The following is a 16,149-nucleotide window of genomic DNA, read 5'->3' on the forward strand; positions in this document are numbered from 1 at the left end:
CAGTAGATAAAGCGTCGACCTGGAAATGCTGAGGTCGCCGGTTTGAAACCCTGGGCTTGCCTGGTCAGGGCACATATGGGAGTTGATGCTTCCTGCTCCTCCCCCTTCTCTCTCTCTGTCTCTCTCTCCTCTCCCCCCCTCTCTCCTTTCTAAAATGAATAAATTAAAAAAAAATAAAAATGAAAAAAAAAAAAAAAAAAGTGTCCTACCACCAAGGTTCCTCCCTGCACTGAACTCTTCTGTCTGCTAGGAAACAGCAATTAGGCTGTCCCTAAAGAGTGGTGCTTATCTTAGCTGTGTCTCACGGCCGCCACGATGGGCCTGGAAGGATCTTGGATCTTAGTCCCATCCTTATCAGTTAGGAGGCAGGAAATCTGTCAAGAAAAGACCTTCTCTCTTCCACTATTCACAGGAAATACTGAAGGTAATAAAAAATGTGCAAATCAGCCTTTATAGCACAGGCTAGCAAACTCAAATGCCCACCAGGACAAGAACCAGGCAGGGGGCACATATGAGGAAAGTGTGGGAAAGGGTGGGCTGGGGTGGAGAAGGGCTCACGTGTGGGTGGCTGGAATGACAGCAGAATGGAGATGACAGCACACCCCACCCTCCACCCAGAAAAGAAGCTTTTGTATGTGCATTCCCCCAGGTTTCAAATATTGGCAATGAACTCATAGGTTTTTAAATACAGCAGAGGTTGCTGCCTGGTGATGTCTGCCTTAGACAATTTTCTAACTTAAGAAAAGCCCCTCCTCCCACCAAAATAATAAAATCCTAACCAAATCATGACAAAGAAATGAATGGATACATAGAAGAACATAGCAGCTTCAATGATACCAGTCTCCCTTTTTTAAAACAAAATCAACAGTCACTCGTTGAGTTCATTCTTGTGCAGGGGAAGTCATCTGGGTCCTTCTGTGGGTGAGCTGGCTTTGCATTATTAGAATGACACATGTCATCAACCCACTCCATGTAAGGTGTTATCCTACCTGCCCTCACACCAATAAGGCTTAGCCTTCCTATTGCAGAAAATAAACTGAGGCATAGAGCAGTGAGGGGTCCTCCTTAACATCACAAGCTCCTCTGACACAGAAGGTTTCCCAGTCCACATGTTGGCACCATCAGAGAGAGAGCAGAAATAGCTCAAGGAAGTTATGTAGCACCTGGCAGAATGCTGGGCAAACAGTAGGCACAACTGCATGTCCACTGAGTCAATCATGCATGCATGCATGAATTGAGCTACTTCCTGTAGACAGTACTTCCTTCTAGGGAAAATCAGGAGCTGTCCTTGCCATTCTAAAGACTGGGCAGGCGAGGAAGGGAGGTAATGCAGAATTTCATCTCAGCGTGAATAGATAGGCTTCCCAGCTTTTAAGGGAACACCATTGATCCTGTCTGACTCATAGGTAGAGAAAAAAGGATTCAGGCATTTGGCACGTCTGGGCTGGGTTGGCTTTGACCATGGGTTAGATCTGAGATTAAGAGCACATCCTATGTCTTGGTATTAATCCATAGCCTAACTTTCCGTCTGTTTGTTACCGTGGACAGTTCCCAGCTTCCTTATTCTCAAAAGACTTGGCAAAGAAAGTCAACATCAACATGAGGAAGAAAGAGGCCCTTTCTTCTCACGGGTGTGCAGGGCTAATCCTGTCCTGGGCCCGCAGCACAGGGAGCATCTTGCCTCCCCACCCCCAACCCCCAGGGGGCAGTGTAGTCCAGCTTGCTCAGGAGCCAAGATCCCAGGAGGGTCACTCTCTGCTCTAAGGGACTCACCTAGAAGTTGACAGGGAGAAGAGACTGGCTCATCCAGAGTTTCTGGCCTTTTGAGTGGAACAATTGTGCTGTTGGAGATTGTCCTACACAATGTGAGATGCCCACTAAGTGCCAGGGCTGCCACATAGGCAGAATGACCCTCCCAACACACACATAGACACACACACACACACACTTCCAGTGCTGCCTGGAGTGGTAGCCAGGCCCTTGGTTGAGTGACAGGTCCAAGGATCCCCTTTTCCCCCCAATCTGATGACTTCCGGTCCAGAGATCTTTCCAGATGTTCCTGAAATGACGGAGGCTCATGCACACAACCATGGAATGCCACAGCACCACAGAGCCTCCAAGTAGCCAGCCATGATGCCGTGGCACAGAGAAACCAAGGCACAGAGAGAAAGAACAACCTCACTGTGACCAGAGTGACCAAATGTGTGGTGGGGGGCAGATTTCCAGACGATACATTTTCCTAGTTCCAGCTTAGCTTAGTAAGTCCTGCTGCCTCGCTGGTGACTGTCAATGTGCAGCCCCCCTGGAAGGCGGGGCCTTTGCAGCGACCACCATCCCAAGATCAACATGGAGGCCTGGGTCAGCATGCAGAAAGAGCCAGCCCCCAGCCTACAGGTTGAAGCTGGAGCAGCTGGAGGCTTGACCTCATCTGGAGTCTCCAGCGGGCTCAGAGGGCATGTGGGCAGCCCCACCGCAGCCTCCCGACCCCTTTCCCAGATCCTCAGTCTCCTTTGGGAAGTATGGCTGTCAGCACCAGCCCGTCTTCGGGTTCCTGCAAGTTACCTGGAACAGAAGAGAGGGAATCAGCCCATCATCGGGAGACACAGTCCGTTCATGAGAGCGCTAGCAACAACAGGGAGCAAACTGGCCACAGTGGTTATCTTTTTAAAAAACCACATACAGGCCCTGGCCGGTTGGCTCAGTGGTAGAGCGTCGGCCTGGCGTGCGGGAGTCCTGGGTTCGATTCCCGGCCAGGGCACACAGGAGAAGCGCCCATCTGCTTCTCCACCCCTCCCCCTCTCCTTCCTCTCTGTCTCTCTCTTCCCCTCCCGCAGCCGAGGGTCCACTGGAGCAAAGGTTGCTCGGGCGCTGAGGATGGCTCTGTGGCCTCTGCCTCAGGTGCTAGAATGACTCTGGTTGCGGCAGAGCGACGCCCCAGATGGGCAGAGCATCGCCCCCTGGTGGGCATGCCGGGTGGATCCCGGTCGGGCACATGCGGGAGTCAGTCTGACGGCCTCCCCGTTTCCAACTTAAGAAAAAAAAAATACACACACAAAAAAAACCCCTACACACACAACAAAATACACATCAAAAACCTTAAAAATGTACATACCCTTTGACCCAGCAATTCCACTTCTAGGATTTTATCCTAAGGAAGTAATTAGGAATAATTAGTGGAAGTGCTGCAGCCATCTTGCTACCAGACAAAGGATGAAACAACGCGAGGATGACCCCGCAGAGAGAAGGAGCTAGAGTCCCTGAAGGGGTCGCGGGGCCCCTGAACCAACCAGCCCTAGCGCAGAACCCACCCAGATGTTCTCTCAGGTGAGATAATGAACGCCCTTGCTGCTTGCTCTAGTTTGAGTCACAGTTTCTTTACCTGGAACTGAAATCATTTACATTGTAACTGAGTCAAAGTCCAACAAAGACATTGGATAAATGAACTGGCTCGCCCACATAACGGGATTCAAGCATTCAAAATGATGTCTGCAGTTCCATAGAACGAAACACACAGGATGACAAGCAATACTGGGGAACTCTGAAGATCCGTGGATTGTTTCAGTGTCGATCTCCCACTTGAGATATCACCCCAAAGCTTTGCAAGATGTTACCACTGGGGGAAACTGGGAGAAGTATGTATAGGATCTCTCTGTATGGTTTCTTACAAGTGCATGTGAATCTACAATTATCTCAAAAAAATTAAAAAAAGATAAAAGATGTCGCTGATATAGTTATTGCCATGGAATACTGCACCGTGATAGTATATTGTTGATGAAGCAGACTCCAAAAATGCGTGTATATCACCTGACCAGGCGGTGGCGCAGTGGATAGTGTTGGACTGGGATGCCCAGGATGCAGGTTCGAGACCCAGAGGTCGCCAGCTTGAGTGAGGGCTCATCTGGTTTGAGCCAAAGCTCACCAGCTTGGACCCAGGGTCACTGGCTCGAGCAAGGGGTTACTCGGTCTGCTGAAGGCCCACAGTCAAGGCACATATGAGAAAGCAATCAATGAATGACTAAAGTGTCGCAATGCGCAACGAAAAACTAATGATTGATGCTTCTCATCTCTCCATTCCTGTCTGTCTGTCCCTGTCTATCCCTCTCTCTGACTCTGTCTCTGTAAAAAAAAAATGCGTGTACAAATGTTTATATGTATGTACATATACTCCCATATTATTATAGCTATTATAAGTGCATATGTATAGTCTATTAATGCAATTTGTTTCTCATACATTCACCATCTATAGGAGATGAAGCAATTTGTAATACACTACAGAGGAAAGTTATCAAAGATTTACATAATACAATTTGGTTCCTTTGATTTTTTTTCCTTTAGTTTCCAGATACAACCAAAATGATAAAGGAGAGGTCAAAGTTAACATTTTCCCAATTAAATATTTTAAATATCTGACACAGGTGATTTATATACTATATTGAGTAAATTTATCAAAATTTAAATAGCATAAGAAGATATAGATAGATGGACAGACTGGTCCACCCTGAATATGGATGTGTATTTACCTTTGAGTGGTGGATAGAATTGAATGACTTTTAAATATCTGTGTCCTTTCCTTTACATTTGTTGAGCTTTCAACTGTGACAGGTAGAATTCTAAAATGGCCTCAAAAACCCCCACCCACGGTGTGCTCACCCTGCACAGCCCTCTCCCGAGTGTGGGTGAGATCTGTGGGCATGATAGGCTAGTCACCCCCTTGATGTGGCACTTTCTATGACAAAGGTGACAAAGCATCACTCCTGCGATTTGGTTTCGTTGTAGAAGCCTAGAGAGTCCCCAACCTGTGAGAGGAGGGAACTGGGGGGCCCCTGGGAGCTGACAGCCAACCAGAAGGCAGGGACCTCAGCCCTACAGTGGCAAGCAAATGCACTCTGCGACAACCACGTGAGCTGGAAGGAGGACCCGGGCTCCAACAGGGAACGCAGCCCCCGACCTTGCGGCAGCTTTCCGAAGCACTGAAGAGACGGCCCAGCCAAGCTGTGCTCAGACTCCAGACCCTCGGAAAGTGTGAGGGAATAAACAGGTGTTGTAAGCTGCAAATAAGTTTGCAGTAAGTTGTTATTCGGCAATAGAAGACTGATAACATCAAATAATGATTTCTTTTAGAAAGGGACACAATAAAAGTTCATTTTACAGCACTGCTCACTGTTTCTGTAACAAAGCTGTACTGTTCAGAACACTTTGGGGGATCATGCATATTCAACAAGTTACAATCTGCTCCCCTGACAGTCACGTGTCCCATAACAACGTTTCGGTCAATGACAGGCTGCATATACAACAGTGGTCCCATGAGATAATAATGGAGCTAAGAACTCCTATGGCCTGGTGGCAATGCTGTTGTGAACAAACCCACCGGCTGCCAGTCATATCAAGGTGCGGCGCATAAAAAGTATGAACAGTGCCTAAGACTCGATAATGTTAACAGACGACTCTGCTACTGGTTTATGTGTTTTCTATACTGCTTATCGTGATTTTAGAGTGTACGCTTTCTACCTGTACCGTTGCTCTTGATTTGATCCTGTGTCGTTTTTACAGCAATGTGCTACACAGGCTCGGAGCACAGGAGCAACAGGCTCTCCCACACAGCCTGGGCGTGCAGCAGGCTAGGCCGTCCAGGTGTGCGTGAGTGCACAACGTGATGCTCGCACAGCGACAGAATCACCTAAGATGCATTTCTCAGAACGTGTCCTCCTGGTTAAGCAGCAGATGGTAAGTCCCGTCTGGATCACAGCACACTCAGCCTACCAAGTGCCTCGTGCACCTCACTGTCTCTCCGTTTTCCTTCTCCCTTGCCTTAGAAATGGCTCCTGGGCTGGCGAGCTCCTTCCTCTCCATTCCAACATGTCCCCCTTGGGTCCAGGATGCTCCTTGTCCCTCCTGGGACTACTTAGCCCCCTCCTAGCTGGACCCTGCCTCTGGCGGCTCCCTGCTCCTACGGTCCCGCCACATCTCTGAACACACCCCTGGTCCGTCCCCACACCCTTGCTCAGAAATCGCCAGTGGCTCACTGTCTCTGAGACTCGGTCCGGGATCCCCGTTTGGTCCCAGCTCTCTGCTTCAGCCCCAGCCCTCACCTGTCTCCTTCTGCACCTCACCCCTGGCGCTCTTCACAGGGGTCCCTTTTCTGAGCATGACATCATGCTGTGAAGCCTTTGTTCATGATGCCCCCTCTTTAAATATTCCCATTTCTAAGAAATGCCCCCCTACCTTCACTCAAATGTCATTTGCTCCGTGAGACCACGCACCTGGCCCACACCTGCAGAGCAGCTCTGCCCACACTGCCCTCACTAGGCGGGACTCCTGGGGCGAGAGCTCTGTTGGTTGAGCCTGTGTGCTGGCTTCTTGGTGGCGGGGGCACCTCATACTGCTCATTCTTACCCTGTACCCATGGCTTGTGCTCCACGGATGTCAGTCCTCTCTCTCCCTAATGTCCCTATGTGCATGTGACCACTCCTATAATCCCAAGAACCCGGCCCTCAGATTCCAGGAGGTCAGGAAGGCGACACACTCACCGAGAGCTGGGCGACTGGGGGAGGTGGCATACGGGTCCTTTCCCCGGCTCCAAGGACCCCAGGAGAAGCACATCAACAAGGCCGGGAGGCTGGGTCTCTCCCAGACTCCTTCCGCTAGAAGGAACACAAAGTCCCAGAGACAGCAGGTCAAGGGTGCTTGACATGGCACAGACGTTCTGTTCAGCAAACCAAGAGCTTCAACTGTCAACTGCCCTAGATCCACTTCAACTGTCAACTGTCCTAGTTTGAACTGTCTGATTAAAAACAAAGATTCTGATTTGCAAAATGGGGTAAAGTTTTTGTACTTAAAAAAAAAAACCCCACAAAACAGAATTGCTTCATTTCATCCTCACAAAAACCATAGGGTGTAGATTTTTCCCAGTCCCTTCTCCCTTGCCTCCATTTAGCAGCTTCATGATTCTACCCTAGATGTGGCTCCCAGGCCATGCTGGGGAAATGACAGTGACAAGAATGACATGAAGCCTGGCCGGTTGGCTCAGCGGTAGAGCGTTGGCCTGGATTGTGGAAGTCCCAGGTTCGATTCCTGGCCAGGGCATACAAAAGTGCCCATCCGCTTCTCCACCCTTCCCCCTCTCCTTTCTCTCTGTCTCTCTTCCCCTCCACAGCCCAGGCTCCACTGGAGCAAAGTTAGCCCCAACGCTGAGGATGGCTCTGTGGCCTGAGCGGCAACAACGGAGCAACACCCCAGATAGGCAGATCATCGCCCCCTGGTGGGCATGCTGGGTAGATCCTGGTTGGGCGCATGCAGGAGGCTGTCCGACTGCCTCCCCGCTTCTAACTTCGGAAAAGTACAAAAAAAAAAAAAAAGAATGACATGAAATGAATTACAATTACATAGCACCAAAGAAAATATTCAAGAAGCAGTAATTCCCCCTGATTTTTAGTTCAAACTATTTCTTAATATGAATAGACTTCATCTTTTCTGATAATCACACACAAAACACTCATAGGCTGATTCTCGTTTCCTTCTTATAGTACCACCTAAGTCACTGGGGAACACCTGAGAGCCCCTGCCATCGGAATTAGGTAGCTCCAGCAGTTCTTTGTTTTCTAAAGACTCTGGGCAGGTGCTCTCTTCGGCAGCACATATACTAAAATTGGAACGATACAGAGAACATTAGCATGGCCCCTGCTCAAGGATGACATGCAAATTCGTGAAGCGTTCCATATTTTTTAAAAAGTAAATAAATAAATAAAGACTCTGGGCAGTAAAACACAGGAAATCCTCATTCATTTTTCTTTACTAGGGGCTTATGCACTCTTAATATGTCCCCAGTTCTAACAAGACCGGATTCTTAGTTTTTTAACACAAAGGCAGCTGGATTGGGCATAAACTGGGTAAAGGGGCATGCCAAGAGGCAGCCAACCTAAAAGTATATGAATATCTACAAGGCAGTAAGGAAGGAAATTGGGAGACTTTAAAAAGCTGGACACAATTGCTAGCAAAACCTCAGTAATAGGAATGTCTGGTGGTGCCCACTGCAAAATCCCAGAAGAAATGAATAGACAAGTTAGAATTACATTCATGACCTTTCATCCATATTATTTAGTATGTTTTTATAAAAGTAGGAATGAGTTTGAGGTAGCAGAGATTGATTCAGTGTTTACAAAGAGGCAAGGATTCTGCGTGCCAGGCAGGTGCCGGGAAATGGGGTTGTGATTCAACTCATAAGGGAAAGTGACAGACCATCTGGTAAGAGATTAGAAAGCAGAGTTAAGTTATGAAATTTTACTTTTGATTTGCAAAGGAGCGTGTGGGGGGGGGAGTGTTATGGAAGGCTTCCTGGAGGAGTAAAACACGGTCTGAATGATGAGATGGGGTTGGGCAGGTGAAGGGGAGGAATGAGAGAAAGGGCTTTTCATTCCAGGCAACTGCAGTGTGTGTACAAAAGCTTAGGAGGTCAGAGCAGGCTTGGCTCTGGGGAATTAAAAGCTAGTCCCTGGGAATGGGAAGCCCTAAGAAACTAAGGGCCCAGACAGTTTTCCAGGCACTGGTTCATGAAAGGGGGTGAGGAGTGTCGAAAATATTTTCACGTGGGGCCAGGACAGTGAGTGAATAATCTGGCATTAACAATCAGAACGACAATCCACCTCAGGACATTCCCCATGACTTTCAGGGTACAGGTTGTGGAGTTTCATATTTAGCCGGATTCCTCACATATACAGCAGAATATGTGAGGGCTGTGGGAATGGAGGGGTGGGGGATGGTTAGGGCAGGCTCCACAGCCTAGATGGATGGCCTTCACCCAGGCAGACCAGGCTGGCAGGTAGGTCTGTGACATCAAAGGACCAGGTCTCTTTGCTGGACAACCCCCCTCCCCCTGCAAGTCTGGTATCTCTAGGTAGCTGATTAACATGGCAGTGCCCAGGGAGGCAGAGCACAGCCTCTGTCTTCACCAGGTTTGGCAGAGGCTGGAGGGCAGGCTGGGGGCTTGGAGAAGAGCGAGCCGGGCGTAGGGGGAGCAAGGGGGTGCAGGAGAACATCCCCGCAGCGCCTCGCTTGCCGGATCGGCTGTACTTCACGTCGTATTTAATCCGAGGGCTCTGGAAAGCTCCTGGAAGACCTTGTGTACGGGATGGGGGAGATTCCGACCCTTTGAGGACGGCAGCAGAAAAAGACCCCCACTTTCCTCCCCACACTTCAGGGGTTGTGCAGCAGTTGCACAACCAGGGTGGGTGGCGAAGAGGGACTAGAAAATTCTGAGCCCTCGGTCAGTCCCTCACATCCTTTCCCCACACCTCCAAGTCCCGCATCTGTTCCTTGCCCTCTTCCTATGACCCAGCGGCGCCCACACACTGAGTCTCCCGCATCTTTGCTTTTCTAGCTGCGCAGCGTCCTAGGGAGCTCCTGGCGCCGCCAACTCCCAACTCCCTCCTTCCGGCCCCGGTTCGGTTCTAATTCCGTCGTGAAACTTGTGAAACCTAAAGCTTCCCCCCCCCCTCCAGCTCCCAAATCTTTGAATAGCCCAGAACAAGCCTGTCCCTCCACCGACCTCCCTGCCTTCTGCACGTCCCCGCGGCTTTCCTGAGCCCCTGTTTCCCACGCGTTCAGGATCGTCCCGGGACAGACCCAACCCCAGGCGCGGGGTCTGCTCCGCGGCAGCTGGGAGGCTCAAAGGCCGGCACCATCCCTCGGAGGGCTTTGGTTTACCTCCGCGGACCAAGAGGGGGGCTGGCCTAAAGAGTGGCAATGGCCCCCACCGCCGCCCGCCCCTGCACTCCCGGGCCTCGCGCCCCTTCACCTGGTCGCGCGGCCCTGGCGGCTTGCAGGGCCCTGCTGGCAGCTATCTGGGCGGCCAGGCTGGAGGCGGAGTGGCCCGGGCAGTAGACGGCCGCGTGCACAGGGCCCCCTGCCTAGCGGCCGAACACCGCGCGCAGCAGCGCCTCCAGGAGCCGCAGCTCCGGGGCCTCCGCGTCCTCGGACACGGTCTCAGCCACCAACACCCCGACGAGCCGGCGCCCGACACCCGTCGGTCGCGGACGTCCCGCAGCATCTCCCGCAGGCGGCGCCGTGGCTCTCCACGGCCAGCGACTCCACGCGACACAGCGCGAGGACGAGTGGCGAGCGGGTCGCGCGCGCCCCCGCCGCCCAGCGCGACCCCGTCGCCCGGCTTGCCTGCCGCCGGCTCCGGCGGGAACAGCGCCCGCGTGAAGTCCCGCAGCAGCGCGCAACTCTGCTCCCGCTCCCACAGCGCGCCCACTAGCAGCACCGGCCCGCGCCCGCCTGCCGCCTCCCCAGCGCCCGGAAGGGGGGCTCCGCCGGGAACGCGGGCCGCGCCGCCAGCGCCTCCAGCTCGCGCTCCATGCTCGCTGCCCGCCCTCTGCGGCCGCGCTGGGAGGACACGCCCCCGAGGGCTGTTCCAGCGCGACCCCCAGCCCGCGGGCCGGCGGGCTGCGCTGCTGCTGGGCGGCGGGCAGAGGGCAGGGTCTTTCTCTCCAGCCCTCCAAGGGTGGCGCCTCCTGCAGTGCATGCAGCAGACCAGGGTGGGTTGGAGTGTGGTCTGAGCCCATTTCTCCATCCATCCATCCATCCAATAAATACTTACTGAGCATCTACTATGTGCGGGGCAGCAAAACGGAGAGGAACACAGAAAATTATCATATGAACAAATATACCCTCACAAGTTAGATCATATTGAGACCTGGAGCAGATATGTCTGAGGAGTCTATATGGTTTGGGGACAGGAATTCTAGGGCCAGGGCCCGCCCCTAACGGTGCTGCTTTGAGGTGGTGGCAGTGGGCAACAGAGAAGGGGGTAAGGAGGTGAGAAAAACCAGGAACCAGTGATGTCTTCTATTACTTCTGCCACTTAACTCACCTTTTGGGCCATTAGCATTTATTTCAACAAACCCTTGTAAGAGGCAGGGCACTGCCCTTGGCACTAGGGGTATAAACCAAAAACTCCGAGGGTCCTGCTGCAGGTGGAGCAGAACATCTGGGGGGCGGAAGTGGGGCAGTGATGGGGCTCTGATCTCTGTCCGGTGAAGAAAGGGGGCAGGAGGGTGTCAGTAGGCCGAGTCAGAGTAGGAATGCATTTCCTTCAGTGCTGAAGGTCTAGGTCAGCTTTGGCAACAAAGCATTCTGGGATGATGAAAGTGTTTCACATTATCTGCAGTAGCCACTAGCCACGTGTGGCTGTTGCTGAGCACTTGAAATCTGGCTAGTGCACCAGAGAAATTGAGTTCACCCTTCTACAGTGATACCTCGGTTCTCAAACGCCTTGACTTTCGACCAAATCGGTATTCGACCAGGAAATTCGAGAAAATTTTGTCTTGGAATCCGAACAAATATTTGGAACTCGAACGTCCGAGATTAGCCGAGTTGAGCTGAATGGCGTTCATTCGGCCGAGCGCGCCTTGCCTGCGTCATCAGTGTGAGTCACGCTTTGTCACGCTTTGTGGAGAGAGAGAATCACGTTTTTGTGGAGAGAGTCACGCTTTGTGGAGAGAGAGAATCACGTTTTTGTGGAGAGAGTCACGCTTTGTGGTGAGAGTCACGCTTTGTGGTGAGACTCACGCTTTGTGGAGAGACTCACGCTTTGTGCACGCTTTGTACACTGAATTTAACCCTTAGACATGGGTCCAAAGAAAGCCAGAAGTGGTAATGCAGACAAAGGTAAGCGGAAAGCTGTGAGAACAACGATTGAGCTGAAAAAAGAAATCATTGCCAAATATGAACAGGGCACACGTGTTTCAGATCTGTCTGCTGAGTATGGCATGCCAAGATCTACTATCTCAACTTTCCTTAAGAATAAAGCTGTTATAAAGGCTGCCAATGTTGCCAAAGGTGTTACATTGTTAACAAAGCAAAGGCCTCAGATAATGGAGGAAATGGAGAAGCTGCTTCTTATTTTCATTAAAGAAAAAGAGTTAGCAGGTGACAGCATCAATGAAGTCGTTATTTGTGAGAAAGCACCAGTAAATAGGCATATTTTTGGGGCTTGGAACAAATTAATCCAGTTTCCATTATTTCCTATGGGTTTCATTGTTTCGGTTCTCGAACAATTTGGTTCTCGACCGTTCTCCCGGAACGAATTATGTTCGAGAACCGAGGTATCACTGTATTTCATTTAAATTGAATGTAAATTACCTGCATGTGGTTAGTGACTGCATCACTGGACAGTAACAATCAAGGCTCTTCCCTTCTGTTACCAAGTAGAGACAAAGGCCCTTGAGGTCAAGAACACACTAATACTCAGCTCTCACCTTCACCATATAACCCTCATCCAGCTCTTCTAGTTACCCAGTCTCCTGCTTCCTGGCATTATGCTGAGCCATCTCCTCTTGGAAAGTCTGTCTGTCCATTCAATAAAACAGACCTTTTGGCCCTGGCCGGTTGGCTCAGCGGTAGAGCGTCGGCCTAGCGTGCGGAGGACCCAGGTTCGATTCCCGGCCAGGGCACATAGGAGAAGCGCCCATTTGCTTCTCCACCCCTCTGCCGCGCTTTCCTCTCTGTCTCTCTCTTCCCCTCCCGCAGCCAAGGCTCCATTGGAGCAAAGATGGCCCGGGCGCTGGGGATGGCTCTGTGACCTCTGCCCCAGGCGCTAGAGTGGCTCTGGTCGCAACATGGCGACGCCCAGGATGGGCAGAGCATCGCCCCCTGGTGGGCAGAGTGTCGCCCTATGGTGGGCGTGCCAGGTGCATCCCGGTCGGGCGCATGCGGGAGTCTGTCTGACTGTCTCTCCCTGTTTCCAGCTTCAGAAAAACGCAAAAAAAAACCCAGACCTCTTTTGAGCACCTACTGTGTGCATGCATTGGGGATTCAAAGATGCTCAAGCAGTCTTGCCGTAAGTCTCTTGATCATCCAGCAGGTGTTTTAGCCAATGTTTGGAAGAGTCCTGTCTTTGCTGGGGTTCTAGTTAATATGACCTCTTGCCTCTGTGGACACACTGCCTGGAGCAGAGATCCAGAGGCTCAGGTGGGTAAAGTCCAAGATTTGAAGTGGGAAGAAGCCCTGGGCTGGATCAGGGTTGGGTTCCAGCACCAGCTCAAGTGATTCAGCCGCTCAGCCTGTATTTGTTGAGTAGCGCTTCTGTCTTCCAGGCAGCTGGATAGCATAGGGCTGGGGGAGGAACAGAAATCAGATTGGCTTGTGATCTCCTAACAGCAACACTGGGTTTAAGAAGATAGTTGAATGATATTTTTAAAGCATCAAAGAGAAGAAACTTTGAACTTGGGTTTTGATTTCCAGCTAAGTTAGAATGAGTAAATTTAGCACATAGAGCCCCTCTTTGAAAACACTGTAAGAGGAAGCGAAATAACTACTTTACAGGCGTGTTCAACAAGAGCGAGTAGGAAGGACTAAATCACTTGTTTAAGTAACGCTTGTCTAAGGAAATGGTTCAGGGCAGTGCCAGCAAAGCACAGCCTGGCTGACATAAGCTGAGAGAGTGGCAGAGCCACGGGACTCCTACCAAGTGAGTGGGAAGGGAATTGACCTGTTGAAGTTCCCTCTTTGAAGAAGAGAGGAAGACCCAGCAGCTAACTAGGCAAGGAAGCCTCAGGGGTGCTGTTATTTTTGTGCTTTCTCACAAGGCTTGTCGAAAACCCACACACTCTTTTTGTTCTCTGACTCTAAATTTCCAGGTTAACAATTCCAAACTTTCCAGTGATGGGATCAAGGACAGATCAGAGAGGGGGTGGGAGTCAAACAAAGGTCAGAGTCCAGGGCCAGTGACATTTATCTTTACCGACCTTATTTACAAGTAAAGGCTCGGGTATTAAATTAACAGGAAACGACAAAGACCTTAAATAAAAGTCTGTATGCCAAGAATATTTCTTCCTCCTTTCTGTCCATGCCTTAGAGCATGTCATAAAATGGGCTTTTTCTGCCCTGGCCGGTTGGCTCAGCGGTAGAGCGTCGGCCTAGCGTGCGGAGGACCCGGGTTCGATTCCCGGCCAGGGCACACAGGAGAAGCGCCCATTTGCTTCTCCACCCCTCCGCCGCGCTTTCCTCTCTGTCTCTCTCTTCCCCTCCCGCAGCCAAGGCTCCATTGGAGCAAAGATGGCCCGGGCGCTGGGGATGGCTCTGTGGCCTCTGCCTCAGGCGCTAGAGTGGCTCTGGTCGCAACATGGCGACGCCCAGGATGGGCAGAGCATCGCCCCCTGGTGGGCAGAGCTTCGCCCCTGGTGGGCGTGCCGGGTGGATCCCGGTCGGGCGCATGCGGGAGTCTGTCTGACTGTCTCTCCCTGTTTCCAGCTTCAGAAAAAAAAAAAAAAAAAAAAAAGGGCTTTTTCTGATTTCTGCGGTTTCCAACAGAGCTATCAACTGCAACTAGGACTTCTGAAACAATTTGCTTCCTATGTTCACTCAAGCAGAACTCGGTAGAAATGCTGACTTGACTGACTCTCCCTCTGGGGAGCGGCCCTCGCCTTTCCCACCCCGCCCCCTCCTTGTCCCCCTCCCTCAGGTGCGTTACCTTTCTCTTTCTCTCTTTCTCCTAAACTCCAAGAGCCCTTCTTTTGCTTCTGTAATTTGTTCCCTTGGGTCGGGCCCAGGAGGTTCTCAGCACGTTGGCACTGGGAGCCCCCAGGTGTCTGAAGGCACGGCACTCTCTCAGGAGCCCAGGAGCAGCCCGGTCGAGAAGCACAGCCCAGACCCCCTGAACAACGCAGGAGTGTCCTGCTGGCCGCACTGGCCCTGTGGTTCTCCCAGGCTGCACAGCTGAGATGTCCCCACACCTGTGTCAGCTTCAGTGAGGGTCCTGCCCTCGGCCCACCTGAGACCCCCAGTGTGCCTTCCCACACCTTCCCACAACCAGGCAGAGCATGGCCCAGCTGGGGCCCACGGACAGCAGCCCTGAGGTGAGCGGGTGGGAAGCCCAGTGCTCCCCAATCTTGCCATCGTCTCCTAACACAGGACAGAGTTTGCAGTGCATCCCGGCTGATGCCAGGGCTGGGCAGATGTCCGAGAGGTGAAGAGGCCATGGATTCTAGGATACTGACCCGGCCCTGGGGCAGGTATTGCAGACGGCCTGGCGGAGACAACTCCCCACCACGTCATTAAGCATTGAGCTGGGGCGCTATCTGCAATCAACAGACTGAGAACCTCACCCGCTCAGTTCTGACTCATCTCAAGGTTCAATGGAAATTACGCCTGGTTTCTAACACCCCTTGTTTCTCAGAAAGACTGTGAAGGAGGCAGCGTCAGATGGCAGTGGAGTCCTCAGGAAACTGGACTTGGGGCACCACCTCTGTGCAGTGAGATCCAATGCCCAGTGCCCACAGCACTGCCAGTGGCGGGTCACTCTGGTGACATGCAGCTCCCACAACAGCCCAGCCGCCTGGATCGGGCCAGACCATGGCCCGTGTGCCCCGCAGCTGGCAGAGTTGGCTGTACAAGGTAGTCCCTGGGCCCCTGGGCACAGGCAGCGGCTCTGGGCCGCATGTTCCTAGGAGACAAGCAGGCAGACACAGAATATCGGGGTGGCACGAGCTGTGAGAAATCTACAGCAGTCAGGAAAGGTCAGGGCCACCTCTGCCCAGGCGATGACCGGGAAGAGCAGGGCAGGGAGGGAGCCCTAGGGATCTGGAAGATGAGGATCCAGTCACACCTCTGACATGCACTGGCCCCCAGGGCCCCAACACTGTCCCCAGGTCCCTCTAACTCAAGAGCTCGTCTGCAGTTTATGCTCTTCTTGGCCTTAGCAGTCAGACAAGGTGGCCTTAGGTCACACTGCCTTTCAAGAAGAAGTGAGCAGAGCTCTGCAGCTCCCCACTCTGTCCAGGGACCCAGGAAGCATTTCTTTCCCCTCCTCTTTCCAAAGGAAAACAACCCCAGGGCAGGCTAACCACTCACTGTGCACATCTGAGAACCTGCAACACGTGTTAACATATATTGTATAATGGTACGTGCTAGGTTATATAAACTGTTCACAAAATCAGGGGATATTTTATCACTTCATATTCATTTTGAAATATCCCCTAATTTCTGTGAGCACTATATTTACTATAAAGGTGATATTAATGTAATATGCAAACATACACATACACTCTATGATATGCATACGTGTTTAGTTGTTGTCTATGTAAACTTCTTTTCCTTTAGAGTCAGTTAATTAGTATTGGTGTTCAGCATGGGATAGAAAACGGTAAATTTGTG

At 51.6% G+C, this 16,149-nt stretch overlaps 1 non-coding gene and 1 pseudogene across 1 annotated transcript; one reads left to right on the forward strand and one right to left on the reverse strand.

The window, feature by feature from the left end:
• Positions 1-1,985: 1,985 nt before the first annotated feature.
• On the reverse strand, positions 1,986-10,353 carry LOC136404436 (uncharacterized protein C2orf72-like; annotated as a pseudogene).
• On the forward strand, positions 7,616-7,722 carry LOC136404602 (U6 spliceosomal RNA). The gene has a single exon (XR_010751324.1). It is a non-coding gene; the product is annotated as a U6 spliceosomal RNA (small nuclear RNA).
• Positions 10,354-16,149: the final 5,796 nt, after the last annotated feature.

This window comes from Saccopteryx leptura, chromosome 4 (genome assembly GCF_036850995.1).
Source record: "Saccopteryx leptura isolate mSacLep1 chromosome 4, mSacLep1_pri_phased_curated, whole genome shotgun sequence".
In the NCBI taxonomy this organism is placed as follows: Eukaryota; Metazoa; Chordata; class Mammalia; order Chiroptera; family Emballonuridae; genus Saccopteryx; species Saccopteryx leptura.